General features: G+C 42.5%; 1 protein-coding gene and 1 pseudogene across 7 annotated transcripts in view; one reads left to right on the top strand and one right to left on the bottom strand.

Moving 5' to 3' along the window:
* The window catches only part of MCTP2 (multiple C2 and transmembrane domain containing 2), a 310,773-nt gene that overhangs the window by 77,377 nt on the left and 217,642 nt on the right, over positions 1–15,754 (top strand). The window lies entirely within an intron of this gene.
* Positions 2,843–3,203, bottom strand: LOC126057275 (protein S100-A10-like; annotated as a pseudogene).

A 15,754-nucleotide genomic window follows, 5' to 3' on the forward strand; every position in this document is an offset into this window, starting at 1 on the left:
TGTCCACAAAAAAAAAAAAAAAAACTAACACAAAAAACGTAAAGTAAAATGTTTTCACCAAAAATAAAATAAATATTAAAAATTAAACATTCTTATCAATTCAGTGATTTTAACAAAGCTTTATTACTTCAATAAGATAAAAAAGCCAAATAATTAGGAGACAAATCCTGCATATCTAGGTTGAGTTTAAGTTCAATTACCAAATGACTAACATCATGATTTCGAATGATCAATTTATAGCCTCAAATGAGAAGGAATTTTTTTTTTGCAAGTTTTTTTTTTTTGTGTGTGGTAAATATATATGTAACAAAACATTTGCCATCTTTCCTTTTTTTGCACGTACAGTTCAGTAAGATTAATCATTTTCATCTTGTTTAAACATCATCACTATCGATTTCCAGATTTTTCCAACACCCTTAACTGTCAGTGTTCCCTAAGAAATGAGTCTTCGTTTCTGCCTCCTTTCTACCTTGCCCGGGTAACCACCGATAAACTTTGCTGTGTACACACTTGCCCATGCTAGATTTTCAGTGTAAGCGGGGCCATGCAATAGTTGTCCTTTTATGTCTGACGTATTACGCTCAGCATGATGTTTTCAAGGTTCCTTCATGTTGTAACATGTATCAGAACTTCATTTCTCTTTATGGTTAAGTAATATTCCATTCTATGTATTTACCACATTTTGTTTATCCATTCATCTGTTAATAGACTCTTAGGCTGTTTCCACCTCTTGGCTATTTTGAATAATGCTGCAGTGGACATTGAGGTGCAAGTTCCCATCTGCATTCCTGCTTTCCCTTCCTTTGGCTGTATACCGAGGAGTGGAATTTCTGGATCATACGGAGCCCTGGTAGTGCAGTGGTTAAGAGCTCAGGCTGCTAACCAAGAGGTGGTGGGCAACTCGAATCTACAAGCCTCTCTTTGGAAACCCTATGGGACAGTTCTTCTCTGTCCTATCAGGTCATTATGAGTCAAATCGACTCGATGGCAATGGGTACAGGCATGGTAATTCTGTATTTAACTTTTTGAAGAATTGCCAGGCTGTTACCCTCCGCAACTGTACCAGGTTACAGGGCCACCAGCAGTTGATAAGGGTTCCAGTTTCTCCATGTCCTCACCAGCACCTGTTGTTTTCTGTTTCTTTTAATCATAGCCATCTTAGTGGGTGTGAGAATAAAATTTTGGGGTGTCGTGCAAACAGTTCAGTGCTTGGAGACTAGCCAAAAGTTTGGCAGTTCAAACCCACCCAGAGGTGCCTCGGAAGGGAGGTCTGACAGTCTGCTTCTGAAAAGTCACAGCCTAGAAAACCCTGTGGCGCAATTCTACTCTGCACACCTGGGGTTGCCATAAGTAGGACTTGACTCTATGGCAGCTAACAGCCACCACATTAAAACACTTCAGCATTTTGATAGTCTTTGTTGAATAAGTATAAATATTGGAATGCCTACTCCAGGCCGGGAACTGTAAAGGTTGCTGTTCAAAACAGAGGTAGGTGAGAAAGGGACCCTGCCCTCAAGCTGTGATCTATTGTAAACCACTGAGAATAGCGTAAGAGGCCATATGGTGTCAGAGTTGTCTGTGTAAAACATTAAAGCCTTGTGTCCTGGCACATTCGTGGATGGAGGAAATCAGTGGTGTGTCACGTGTGAAGCAACATCCAGACTGGCACAGAGGTTAAATGGGATCGGGACAGGTGAGGGAATATGGCAAAACAAGCCTGGGATTGTGCACGTGTGCAGCTTAGCGTGGGGGGCGCTTTACCCTGCCTGCGAGGGAGCCCTGGGGAGCCCTCTGGCAGGGTGGGCTTTGCCCGGCGCTGCTCGGTGATGGTGGATGGATGGTGGTTGGTGACTGTTACTTTTGCATCCTGGGCTAGATGCAGAAAAGCCTGAAATAAGCACAGTCCATCAAGAATACGTGTTTCTAGATAATTGGATTTCTCTGTAACCCAGCCATAAAAAACAACAAAACAAAACAACTTTCTTGAAAAATAGTCTTTTGCTTCTATTTTCTTGCCGTTGAAGTATGAGCTAGAGACTGAGGCTGATTCTTCTGCGATTGGGGTTCTGTTGATCCATTTAGTTGTATGTCTGCAGAGGATGGAGGGACTGGGCTGCCCTGAATCAGACCTCTAGGATCACTTGTGGACAGGTGCTCAGTTTTGTCTAAGCCTTCTCCACTCACTCCACCCACCCACTCTCTCCTGTGCTAGGTGAGCTTCTCCCATCATCCCAGGATCCAGACTTCAACACATGTACTGAGGTTGACTATTCCCTTGCTTACCTTCCCCCCTAGACTGTTAATTTGGAGGCTGGGCTTGGCTGGAGGAGACCTGTCTAATTTGTCTGTTTTCTGAGGACCTACCTTGGTGCTTGACACATAGCTTGTGCAATGGAGAAATCCGTGATAGCAATGCGTACGTTCAGGGTAACAGAGTTTTTGTTAATATTCTAACTATGAGTTCTCTTCCATTTATGATTCAATTAAAGGTGGTGTTTTTTCCCCAAAAATGTTAACATTATACTATAAATAAAATCTCTTTTTATGATGCTAACTGAAAAGGGAGATTTAGGCAGGTGTAGACTTTTCAGACCAAGTCTGATATTAATTTTAAATCTGAATTTATTATCTCTGCCTTTTTTTTTTAGCTATTAAAAAAGGAATTTGTTTATTGAGGGCAAGAGGATGCAACCAATATAAAAATCAAAAGCCTGTCTGGTATTTAACTGCCTTTCCTTTCTCTACTGGTCAAATGGGACTTGGATTTTATCTGTACATATTCTAAAGGGCCCCAGTCTGCTCATGAAATCCTTATGCAGGGGGAAGCTGTGGGGCAGATTCTTTAAGCAACTCTTCGGGATAGCTCTTGTGAGTGACTCTTTGATTCTGCGTTCTTCTGCTTCTTTCCCTTCTGCTTCATGTGCACTACAGAGTAGTCATTGCATGCGATGGTGAGCCCAGCAAGTAGTGAAAAAAGCTCTGGAAGCCTACTTTGCCATCTCGGCACTGGTCCAGATACTTCATTATTTTGTCCACGACCAGAGGGTCTTTTTGGTTTTCTAAAAAGCCAGGGACTATGAGCAGTCTCAGGTCCTCCTTTGTTAAGTAGCCTTTATCCCCAGCAAATTGGTAAAATGTGAACATCATCATTTCCATGGCGTGTTCCATTTGAGATGGCATTTTGGTGAGGTCTGTTGGAGCCTTGGCCGGAAGGCGTGACATGGACGCTAAGGGAACTGGGACACAGGGCCAGTGGCTGCCTCTGCCTTTTTTGAATGAAAACAGAAGTCCTGCTGAAATCATGTCATCTGTCTGTTTTGTAATTAGTTCATCTGTATTTCAGATCTGGCTCAGCTATTTCTTCCTAGTGAATAGCCGATAACTTTGTGTAACTTCCATGCAATGGGACAAGAAATGAGGAAGAAGAAGGAATTGATGTGTGACAAGGACTGTTGTACAAGGACAAGCAGATGTTTGCCAAGTATTCTCGGTGGAACGTGTTTTGTTTGTAGCTTTCCAGAGGAGAAAAGGGAAGAAAAACCTGTGGTCTGAGGCAAACCCACCGGGGTCTCGCTGGATTTTGCCCAGTGTTGACTGGGTGCCAGGCCAAGCCTGCAGCAGTGGGATAGGACCCCAGGTAGTGTGGTGGCTGCATGGTCTACAGGCATTTTCCAGTCCTGCCAGCATCAGTGAAGGAAGGAAAGTATTGGCACCCAGTTATTGAAAATGGAATGATGAAGCAAAGGAGGAAAGTTAGGATGAGGGAAAAAGAAGATGAAAAGAGAGTATTGGCACCCAGTCTTTGGAAATGGAATGGTGAGGCAAAGGAGGAAGGTTAGGACGAGGGAAAAGGAAGAAGGAACACGAGAATGTGTAGGACAGATAGAGCCCATAATAGTCAGGGCACGTGTTCAAACGAGTCATAAAGACAAAGTGAGAGAAAGTAGGTTAGAATAAAGGATACATTAAGAGTACAAGAGGATTAGCCAGACTCTCTTGAGCCCCAGATTCCTATCGCTCTGGATATCCCATAGAAACTCCAGTCTTAATTTGTCTCGAAAGACTTAATTTGCCTCCCCCAAGTTCCCTCATTAATACAGGTTATTGTTTCTTGGTAACATTGAGCTTCTCAAGGGAAAAGCCCATGAATAACTGTAGACCATTTCCCTTTTCTCAGTTTTTACGACCTGTGAAATCTTCATTTATCCATCTTATATCGATTTGCTCCTCCCTTCTCCTTTCCATTCTTCTCTTGCTGAAATCCTCCTTCATGGCCCAGTTGAAATTCTTACTTTTTTGTGGAGCTTTTCCTGACTCTATAATCAGATATAACCCTGATTATAATTCCTGACTCTATAATCCCTGCCTTCCCTTTCACAGCATGTTGCTTTTACTATTTCTGAGCACTAACCTCATCCTAAGGAGCCCTGGTGGCTCAATGGTTAAGCACTTGGCTGTGAACCAAAAGGTCAGCAGTTTGAACCCACCCATTCGCTCTGGGGGAGAAAGACCTGGCAATCTGGCAATGCTATGGAACAGTTCTGCTCTGTCACATGGGATGGCAGTGAGTTGAAAATCAACTCAGCGACACCCAAGGACAACAACAACCTCATCCTAGGTAGCCCTGGTGGTGCAGGTGGTTTGCACTTGACTACTAGCCTACTGATTGGCGGTTTGAACCCACCTAGTGGTACAGTGGATGAAAGTCCTGGCGATCTGCTTCCATAAAGATGTCACCCAAGAAAACCCCTATGAAACAAGTCCACTCTGTAGCATATCGGGTCCCCATGAGTTGGGATCGATTCAGTAACAATGGGTTTGGTATAACCTCACTCTGTTTTGTAGAAATATGGAGAGAGAGAGAGATTGGAAACAGTAGAGGGGCAGAGAAGGGAAGACAAATTGATACTGGGCCATGGGATCACTGGATGAGACCTTGACGAGGTCATGGTGTTCCAAGACCTACATTGAATGCTTAGTGGTCATCTGGCTCTGACGACTGACTCGTGATAACTGAAGGATCACGAAACTAAGCAACAAATAACAACCACAACTAACCTGCAATGAGAATTCAAACTTTTAATATTGCTTCCAACATTCACTTTGATATAAATAGCTCATTTTCTCTTTATTGTCAAATTATTTTGCAAGTCAATCCAAAATTAATACCTACTTCATTAATTTTTGGGGAGAAATGATGATCTCAGGACCTGGAGATACATGAGGAATGTACGTTAGGTACATTTTCTCCCTAAAGTCACCCTACATGAGAAGTCATATCCCAATTAGGAGGTTGGTTGTGAATATGAATTGTTGCAGGGAGAACTGGGTGGCTTACATGCTGACTGGGGCCTGGTTCGCCATCCCTCTCACAATGAAGGTCATGCTACAAATGAGAACTTGATGTACTCACACTTTCTTTGCTAGAGCTAGCTACATTCATCTTTTTTTTTTTTAACCAGTGAAGCCAAGATTCTTAAAGTCCTGTGGAATAGGCTTTCTCTTCTTCCTTTGTAGGGTTCAAATGGGCAAGTCCAAGCTTTCACCTAGGCTTGCCTGCATGATCTCTCCCATTTTCTGATTGATACATTATTTCAGACCCAGATGCTGAGCAGCACTATCAGGCAGTCTCTAGTTAGGGCTAGATAAATGACTGAAGTGAGAGAAGAGCAGCTGCTCAGAGTAGCGGAGTCAGGAAAGGCTTGAACTGGATGCCTTTTGGTGATGGGTAAAGCTGAGTGGTTAGTCCCATGTCTGTGAGGTGAGAAAAATAGAAAGCACTTAACCCAGTACTTGGCATATGAAAACCAAAAACCTAAACCTGTTGTGGGTAATATATATCACTAGATATATATTACCACATTCAAACAGGCTGATATCCTATGATAGTGGCCTGGCAACTGGATAGTCTCTTTTAGGTGAGTGCATGTCTGTGCTCTAACTGATGAAGAGTGGCCTTAGAGTTTACTTTTAAGCAGGTGAGTTCATTGCACTTGGAACCTCAGACCTGGAGCTGGGGTGGGGATTAGAAAACACCTTATGCTACTGCCAAACACCATTAACACCTTGTATTTAGTTAGTCGTTTCAATGTCTTCCTCTCCCATTAGATTGGAAGCTTCTGAAGAGTGAAATTATGTCTTCTTTTTCTTCTTTTCCCAGCCAATCTGCACACTTTGCTTATGTGAAATGTATTGATCTACATTGTTTCTCTAGTTGACTTTCAAGCCATAGCCCACTGTTCTAGGTGCTCTCGGGGCCGTGAGAAAGGCAATGGGGTTGGGGAAGATGGTGGTACGCAGTGTCCTTTGGTAGGTAGGGTGAATTCTAGGAATGTCCCGCCTATTAGTGAAGGCTTGCATGTTGCTATGATGCTGAACAGATTTCAGCAGAGCTTTCAGACTAAGACAGACTAGGAAGAAAGTCTTGGTGATGTGCTTCCAAAAAATCAGCCAATGAAAACTGTACATGGGTCACCATGAGCCAGGAGCTGACTCCACAGCCCTGACAACAATGAAGTTAAGGAGGAGGTCATTGGTGGTTCAGAGGTAGATACCTCACCTTTCATGCAGGAGACTTAGGTTTGATTCCTGGCCAATGCAGCCACCGCCGATTTGTCGATGGAGGCTGTGTGTTGCTATGATACTGAAGAGGTTTCAGTGGAGTGCCCAAACTCAGACAGATTAGGTGGAAAGGCCAGGTGATCTGTTTCTGAAAATCAGCTAGTGAAAACCCTGTGGTTCACATTGGTCCAGCCCACAACCAATCACAGGAATGGTACAGGACCGGGCAGTGTTTCCTTCTGTTTTGCATGAGGTCACCATAAGTCTAGGCTGACTCAATGCCAGCCAACAGCAACAGTAAAGTTAAGGAGACTCAGAGGGAGAACGGTATATTTTTTTTTCCTTTTCTTTTTTTCTCATTCTCTTCAGCAGCATTCTGAATTTCTATTTTACGAGGTACTTTCACATCCCTTGTAAAATCAGTTAAATATTTAGAAAATGCATTGGTTCCTGTCCTCAGTGTTGATGATGGAACTGGGATTAGACCCAGATGCTGACCGGCACTATCAGGCAGTCTCTAGTTAGGGCTAGATAAATGACTGAAGTGAGAGAGGAGAGGCTGCTCAGAGTAGCCTGGTCAGAAAGGCTTGAAATGGACATCTTTTGAGGATGGGTAAGACTCAGTAAACCTGAGTGGTTAGTTCCATGTCTGTGAGATGAGAAAAATAGAAAACACTTAGCCCAGTACTTGGCAGATAAAAACCAAAAACCCAAACCCATTGCTGTCGAGTTGATTCCGACTCATAGCGACCCTATAGGACAGAGCAGGACTGCCCCACAGGGTTTCCAAGGAGTGCCTAGTGGATCTGAACTGCAGACCTTTTGGTTAGTAGCTGTAGCACTTAACCACTAACGCCACCAGGGTTTCCACTTGGCAGATACAGGTACTTAAAAAGGCTCACTGCCATGATTATGATTGTGTTTTTTAATGTCATTATAATTCTTTTTCATCATTTTTTTTTTTCAGAAAGAAATAGAGGCTTGGGAAGGTTAATAACTTGCCTAATGTTACCTAGCTAGCTAGTGGCAGAGCCACCATTTAAATCCAGGGAAGTCCGAATCCAAAGACAGTGCACAGAGCTGCATGTACAGCAGGACTTTGGAAATGCAGTTGTGTAATGTGGGGGAACTCAGAGCAGAATATACAAAATGTTGACCACGAAAGGAAGGCATTTATTTTTTCTATGTCTGCAGTACCTGTTTAAACACAGGGATAATTATAGTGGTCAGATGTGCTTATTGTCGTGGCCAACAACTAATAATCATGAATGGAAGAACTGTGCCCCGTGTCACTTCTGTAATTCCACAGAGGGGTATGTCCTTCCATGACATTTCAACTGGCAGTTGCATTTGTTAACAGCTTTGGTGCTAGCTTTTGTGAGTGAGCTGAGTGACTTTGGAGAAGTCTCCAGCTGGGATATTTCCAGAAACTCTTCTCTGCAACCACAAAGCTTCAGTTTAGTGACCACAGAGAAACATGATAACAAGCCACAGGAGGAGGAAACAAACCACAGCTTGCAAAATTAAACAAATGCATCAGTTCCTTTATGCTTCAGTGATGTGTTCTATTTTTATTTTATCTCGAAAATCATAGCTCAGCCTCATTGTGTCAGCAAAGCAGGGGCTAAGCCATGTCCCAGGGTCTGTGTCTCAGGGTCCTTGGACTCCTTTTTCTTCTTCCATCTCTCCATCCCTCCCTCATTCCTCATCTATTAAACACCTACTAGGAGCTGATGGTGCTCTAGGTACAGGGGTACAGTACTGAGCAAAACCCACAAACATCCATTCCCTTTTGGAGCTCCTGTTCTGGAGGCTGGCAGGCTACAGGTGTATTCCGAAAGCAGCAAGGGCAATGGGGAAAAGTAAAGCAGAGAAGGTGCTTGGCAGCGCAGGGGTGGAGTTGTTACCATTTTGACAGGGTTGTCAGGAAAGATCCCTTTTGAGACGATAACATTTAGGCAAAGTCCTAGAGGAGAAGCAGCAAGCTGTGTGCAAATCAGGAGAAAATTCGTTTCAGAAGGTTATCAGTTTCTTAATGCTGATATAACAGAAGTACCACAAGCAGGTGGCTTTAATGAACAGAAATTTAGTTTATCAGTATAGCAGGCTAGAAGTCCAAATTCAACCGCACCTGCTCTAGGGGAAGGCTTTTTCTCTCTGTTGGCTCTGGGGAAGGGGCTTTGTATCTTTTCAGCTCCTGTTTCAGGCTATGAGGCTCACATGCAGGGCAGAAGGGGTCTTGGCATATGGGCCAGGTGCTTGCTATACTTACAGGCACTGGAATGGCGATAAATGGAAGCTCTGCTGTGGAAGAGAGCTGCTCAGGAAGTGTGCACAGAGTGACGGATGGCCTGCTTGGGAGGGGGAGATGGCATTGTCCTGAGGCTGTGTGAGCCAGCCCTCTGTCTTTGTCCTGATAAAAGTGTACGAGAGGAAGGGATGGCCAAAACTAAGGGAGTGACTTGAGTTGCTGGCCATCATTGCCAAGGTTTTTCTCCTCTCTTCTCAAGCACATCCATTGTTTTAATAGTAATAATGAATAAAATAGCACCAGCCCTGAGTGGTACAAACAGTGAGCATACTTGCTGCTAACCAAAAGGTGGGAGGCTCAAGCCCACCAAGAAGTACCTTGGAAGAAAGGCCCAGTGACCTGCTTCCAAAAAATCAGCCATTGAAAACCCTGTGGAGCGCAGTTCTACTCTGACACACTGGGTCTCCATGAGTCAGGGCCAACTCATGGCAACTTGATTTTTTGATTGTTTATGTGTAAGGGAGTCTGCTAAGTGATATCTAAGTATTGTTGAACCATTTCTGTTTGGTTCACTCTGTACACAAAGAGTCTAGCTCACCATCTGGCCCACAGTAAAATAAAAACAAAAAAACCTGTTGCCATCGAGTCGATTCTGACTCATAGCAACCCTATAGGACAAAGTAGAACTGCCCCATAGGGTTTCAGGGGAGTGCCTGGTGGATTCAAACTGCTGACCTTTGGGTTGGCAGCTGTAGCTCTTAACCACTACCCACAGTATTTGTTCTATAAATGCCCTTTGAATGGATTATTTTTTCTCCCGACAAACCATAAGGTTAGTACATAAATTTTTGCCCTTTTCAGCGGTGTTCCTGTGTCTTTAATTTTAAGTAAACTTTTCGAAGACACAGAGCAGAAGGGCGATTGGAATCCAGGTCTCTCTGCCTTCAGACCTTTGTCCTTGCTATTGTGTAGTGCTGCCTCTCAGTGTGTCAGGAGAGGTATTTGGATCCCTGTTTCTAGGCACAATTGTGTTATGGTGAAAAGAGTAGAGCACCCGGGATGCTCAGAGGAAGCCCTAACTCTATTCCTTCCCATTGACAATAGTTTACCCTCTTACGCCTGGCTTCTTTGTTTGTAAATTGGAGATACTAGTGACATCCCGACTCATAGTGACCCCATAGGACAGAGTAGAACTGCCCCATAGAGTTTCCAAGGAGTGCCTGGTGTATTCGAGCTGCTGACCTTTTGGTTAGCAGCCGTGATACTTAATCACTATGCCACCAGGGTCGCTATGAGTCGGAATTGATTCAATGGCAGTGGATAATGACAGCCAGTGGACGCATTATAAGAAACTAACAGGAATGTGCATCAGAAAATACTTTGTAAATTATAAAGTGCTAAGCAAATGTAGGAAACCCTGCAAAGAGAGTTTTAGAGCACTTTATAACAGAAGTCAGCAAATGTTTTCTGGAAAGGGCCAGAAAATAAATATATTTGGCTTTGTGGGCCATAAGGTCTCTAGTAAAACCAGCCAAACCTCTGTTATTGTAGCATGCAAATAGCCTGAGATAATTTATAAATAAATATGCATAGCTGTGTTTCAATAAAGTTTTATTTACAAAAACAAGCAGTAAGCTGAATTTGACCCTAGGGTAATAATCACTTTTACAGAACAACCTTTGGGGTGGGTGAAGACTAAATATGTAATCACTTTTAGAGAATAGCCTTTGGGGTGGGTGAAGACTCAATATGTATACCGCGACTGGTATGATCAATAATCTTCCAAAAAGTTGTGTGAAAGTTGACTGTGTCAACTCAGTTACTTAGATGACCTGAATGTTTTTGAACAGACATTCCAATTTTGACTTCTAATTGCATGTGGATCATTTCTGATTCTATCACAGTGCCTAGCTGGTGCCCAAGAGCCAGTCTGGACATCTGACCTGCTCTATTCATTTTGTGACCTCCTTTCTCCTGTAGTATTTGTGTTTGTCACTCCTATAGTCCTAAATATCCATGTTTTCTATAGCCTAGATGTGGGTTGAAAACTCTATGGGACAGTTCTACTCTGTCCTATGGGGTTGCTATGAGTCAGAATCGACTTGATGGCACCGGGTTGTTTGGTTTGGTTGGGTTGGTAGATGTGGGTTTAATAAATAAATATGTATTTAATATTACATTGCTACACTCATATACTATAATATTTTTAAAGATGATATAATTGATCTTCTCAGCCAACATTTTACTCTTATTTAGTTTCGCTGGATGTTAGGTTTTTTTTACGATGTTTAATTAGCCAGTGATTGCTTTGGGTTCCTGTGTTTACTTTCTGCTAAAAAAAAAAAAAAGATAATCTCGTTGCCCTTGAGTTGACTCTGACTGGCAGCAACCTCATCATGCCTGTCAGAGCAGAACTGTGCTCCATAAAGTGTTCAGTGGATATTTCAGAAGATGATCTCCAAGCCTTCTTCCAGGGCATCTCTGGATAGACTTGAACCCCCAGCCTTTTAGTTACCTCGGACTGTTTGCACCACCGAAGACTCTATGGTAAAATCCTTTAAATAACCTTATAACCAAAAAAACCCAAACCCCTCGCTGCTGAGTCAGTTCTGGTTCAAAACAACCTTACAGAACATAGTAGAACTGCCCCAGGACAGTTTCCAAGGAGTGACTGGTGGATTCGAATTGCCGACCTTTTGGTTAGCAGCTGAGCTCTTAACCACTGCGCCACCAGGGCTCCATAAAGAGCCTTAAAGGAGGTGACATTTTACAAGATCACATTTAGTGTGCACAGAAAGAAAATGTTTATTCACCTCAATGTCTTACTCTCACAATTCCTGGCACCTAGACAAGGCTTGCTTTTTAAAACAATTGATCCATCCATTTTAACATCGTCCCCATTCTGCTGAATTAAAATTCATTTGTATTCTTGCAGATGAGGGTCTTCATCTACACAGAATACAAAACATGTATTACCGTCCCATAAATTTTAATGTAGCCAGGTAGGATGAAAATAGCAGTGCTCTGGAAATTTGCTAGCCGATTATTATAATTGCAGTCAGTGAGTTGTAGAACTGTAAACAGCTGAATTGGCAAAAGCAGTGTGATAAATGTATTTAAAACTATGACAATAAATTAAAAAAAAAAAAAGAAGAGCTGCTGAGGCTGCTTATATACAGCCTAAAACCTTATAGAATTTGGTTCCTTGGTTTGGCGGTTTAGGGTCATGGTTTCATGTGACATCCCAGTTAATTGGCCTAATAACATGTTTAGTGCTTCTGTTCTACCTCCTAATTTGTTGGGTAGTGCCTCGGGTCTTTAAAACTTTGAATCCATCATCCAGGACACAACACTTACCTCTATTCACCTGGAGCAACAGTGGAAGAAGGAGAGTCAGGAATGTGTGGAGGAGGATATGCAGTGTGTGTCTGCTTGCCTCCGTGAACAAATGTCACCTTTCCCAGGAGACCAGAAGAACTGGATGGTGCCCAGGTCCTACCATTACTGAACATTTTGATCATGGATTCTATAGAGGAATTCTGATCCTAAAGGGAGAAAATGCAGAAGAGAATTTTAAATTCTCATGAAATCCAGAATTTCTGGAGGTAAGGGGGCTGGATGAAACCCTGAAACTGTTGCCCTGAGATAAGCTTTAAACCTTAAATCAAAAAATATCCCCTGAAGTCTTCTTAAAACCAAATAATAGTTTAGCTTAACTAGTAAAAAATGTCTGCCTTGAGCATCATGTTCTTTTAAGAACTAGGGTTTTTATTTTATATGGGATCAAGTTGACAACAGCAACTCAAAAGATTAGACAGGAACTTTAGTGGCAGTGAGTTTATGTTAATCAGGGAGAAACAACTCCGAAAAGGAGGATGAGAATGGGCAACTCGAAGAATATAATCAGCGTGACTGAATTGTACATGTAGAAACTGTTGAATTGGTGTACGTTTTGCTGTGTATGTTCTCAACTACAAAATAAATAAAATGAGAAGAAATAAAATACTTCTCTGAAAGGCAGTAGTAGATTTGTGTGAGATAGCTAACTTCATCCAAATTTGCATACTAAGATTTTAATGCTGTACTTCGGGGCATATATTATTAGAGAGTTTTGTCATATTAAAATGTATCGGCACTGATGATATTCAAAATTATTTCTCTTTTCCTACTTATGTATTTGAAAACACTTTATTTGTTTGGACTTATTAAGACCAGAGGCTTAATGGGTAAATAAACTGTTCTGCATCTATGCAGTGGAATACTACTCAGCAATGAAAAGGAACAAACAACTGATACACATGACAGCTTGGATGAATTTCAAAGACATTATGCTGCGTGAATGATGTTAGCCTCATAAGATTACATGCTGTGTGATTCCATTTATGTGAGATTCTGGCAAAGATAAAACTATATGATGAAAACAGATTGATGGTTGCCACAGACTTGTGGTTGAGTGAAGATCTGAGAATAGGAGAGCGTGAAGGAGTATTTTCGGGTGATAGAACTGCTCTGTTTTGTGATAGTTGTGATGGCTACACAAATGTATGTTTTCGTTGTTGTTAGCTGTCTGCAGGCTTGACTTGGGACAAGCCCACGCACAAGGTAAAGAAACACTGCCTAGTCCTGCACCAGTGCCGTGACTGGCTGTGGACCAAACAATGTTTCGTTGTGATCTATAGGGTTTTCACTGGCTGATTTTTGGAAGTAGATTGCCAGGCCTTTCTTCCTAGTCTATCTTAATTAAGAAGTTGTGCTGACGCCTGTCCAACATCATGGCAACACGTGCGTCTCCACTGACAGATGGGTGGTGGCTGTGTGTGAGATGGATTGGCCGGGAATTGAACCCGGGTCTCCCACATGGAAAACTAGAATTCTACCACTGAACCATCAATGATGTACATGTGTTAAAAATTACAGCACTGCACACATACATGCACACACACAAAGTCAGTTTTACTGTGGGTTAATTTATAAAATAAAGTTTAAAAAAACCTGAGTTCTTATTATGTTTATTGAGAACATAAAAAATCTTTGAATGATAGTGGTATATCAGGGACTTCTGATGAGAGAAAAATTAATAGTGCTGTTTTTATTGAGAAGCTAACTCACTGATTGGTTAGTAGGTCTGGAAGGAGGTGAAAATCACAGAACACCTACTCAGTGGCTTATGCTTTCACTCTATGCAAGAGTGTAGGGTATATTCAAAGTTATGGGTCCCCTAGTGGCTGTAACTCGGCTCTCCTGTGCATAAGTAGCATTTCTGCTGTTCTTTATGGTGATCGCTTTCCTACCGTCATGTGTATATGTGGCATGTGACAGTTACAGTGGCTGTGGGAACCATAACTTTAAGTTCTGTGACTTTTCTGTGAGTAAAACCAGCCATAATGTTGAATTAATGTAGTTCTTCCCATTTAATTTCCATGTTGTTGTAAGTGGAAGACTTTTCACACATTTGAATTAAAGCTCGGTGTTCGTTTTTGATAGCCTGTAAGTGATGGTGGTTATGTGAGATAATTTTGTCATTTAATTGGCATCATCAAGTACACTGAGGCCCATGTGGGAGAATGTATATGGTGCACCTGGCCTGAGGAGCGAAGTGTATAAGCATCTATCTGTCCACTCTTCTACTTGCAAGTCAAAGGGAACAGACCATCATGACCCTTGACTAATAACCTCAGACTTTACATAGAAATTCTAATCCCAGTGTGGGTAGTTGTATGGAATTGTCTTCAAACAGGACTGGTTAAATGGAGCATTGATTCAGTTCATAACACTGGGAACGAGAACTGGGGGCTTTTCAGGTCTAGGGCCTCAGAGAGCAGCAGTTTCTGTAGGCTCTCTGCTTGGCAGCCAGGCCTGATTTTGTTGGCTTTGTAAATCAGGCAGAAGAATTGACTGAACCTCTGGGCAATGACCATGTGGGGTGTAAAGCCATGCAAAAGCAGGGCAGAAATATTTTGAAATTGGAAATTGAATAAGATTCTAGATTGTTGTCATGAAGTAGTCTACAGACGATCCTATCCAGTTCACCTGGGTATCCTTTTACATATAATAGAGATTATGAGACCTGGCAACCAAAGAAGGGCAGGTGATTTGACCCAGAATGTGCCTCCTCCAGAAACCCTGGTGGCGTAGTGGTTAAGTGCTGCAGCTGCTAACCAAAAGGTCAGCAGTTCGAATCCGCCAGGCGCTCCTTGGAAACTCTATGAGGCAGTTCTACTCTGCCCTGTAAGATCACTATGAGTTGGAATTGACTCGACGGCACTGGGTTTTTTTTTTTTTTTGGTTTTGGTGCCTCCCCCTTTCTGGTGCCAATAGGCCACACCCCCACATAGAGAATTAGGCTTCTTTCTGACTGGGCAGTAGTGGTACTTCCAGTGGCTGGGATTATAGTGTCTGAAATACAGAGGCTCTTTGAGAAAGGTTGAAGTGTCTTCTTCCTGTGTGAATTAATCTGAATTGAATGAAATATTTTCACAACCAAGGGACATCAGATGTACAGTGATGGGGAAGAAGACCATGAGAGAACCACAAATACAAATAACTCTGGAGCTGCTCTTCCTCCCAGCTGAGGGACCGTGAGGCTCCCAGCCAATTTGCAGTAATTTCTGTCCAGTTGCAGCCTCTCCTCGTGCCACTGCATGGAGAGCTGCTTGACCAGAAAGCCCTGTTTCTGTGGTGACCTTGCCCTGTCCTTCTCGGGGGCTGAAAAATGGCCCTTCTTCTCTGGAGCTGGGTTCTATGGGCCCCTGAAGCTCTGCTTGAGAGAAAGAGAGTGTCTTAGAAGGGCCGTGTACTGTCTGGCCTGCCTAGACAGAATATCTCATTTGTACCCTGTCTTAGTTATCTGGTGCTGCCATAACAGAAATACCACAAAAAGAGAAATTTAATCTCTGACAGTCTAGTAGGCTAGAAGTCCAAATTCAGGGCGTCAGCTCCAGG

Source organism: Elephas maximus, chromosome 13 (genome assembly GCF_024166365.1).
Source record: "Elephas maximus indicus isolate mEleMax1 chromosome 13, mEleMax1 primary haplotype, whole genome shotgun sequence".
In the NCBI taxonomy this organism is placed as follows: Eukaryota; Metazoa; Chordata; class Mammalia; order Proboscidea; family Elephantidae; genus Elephas; species Elephas maximus.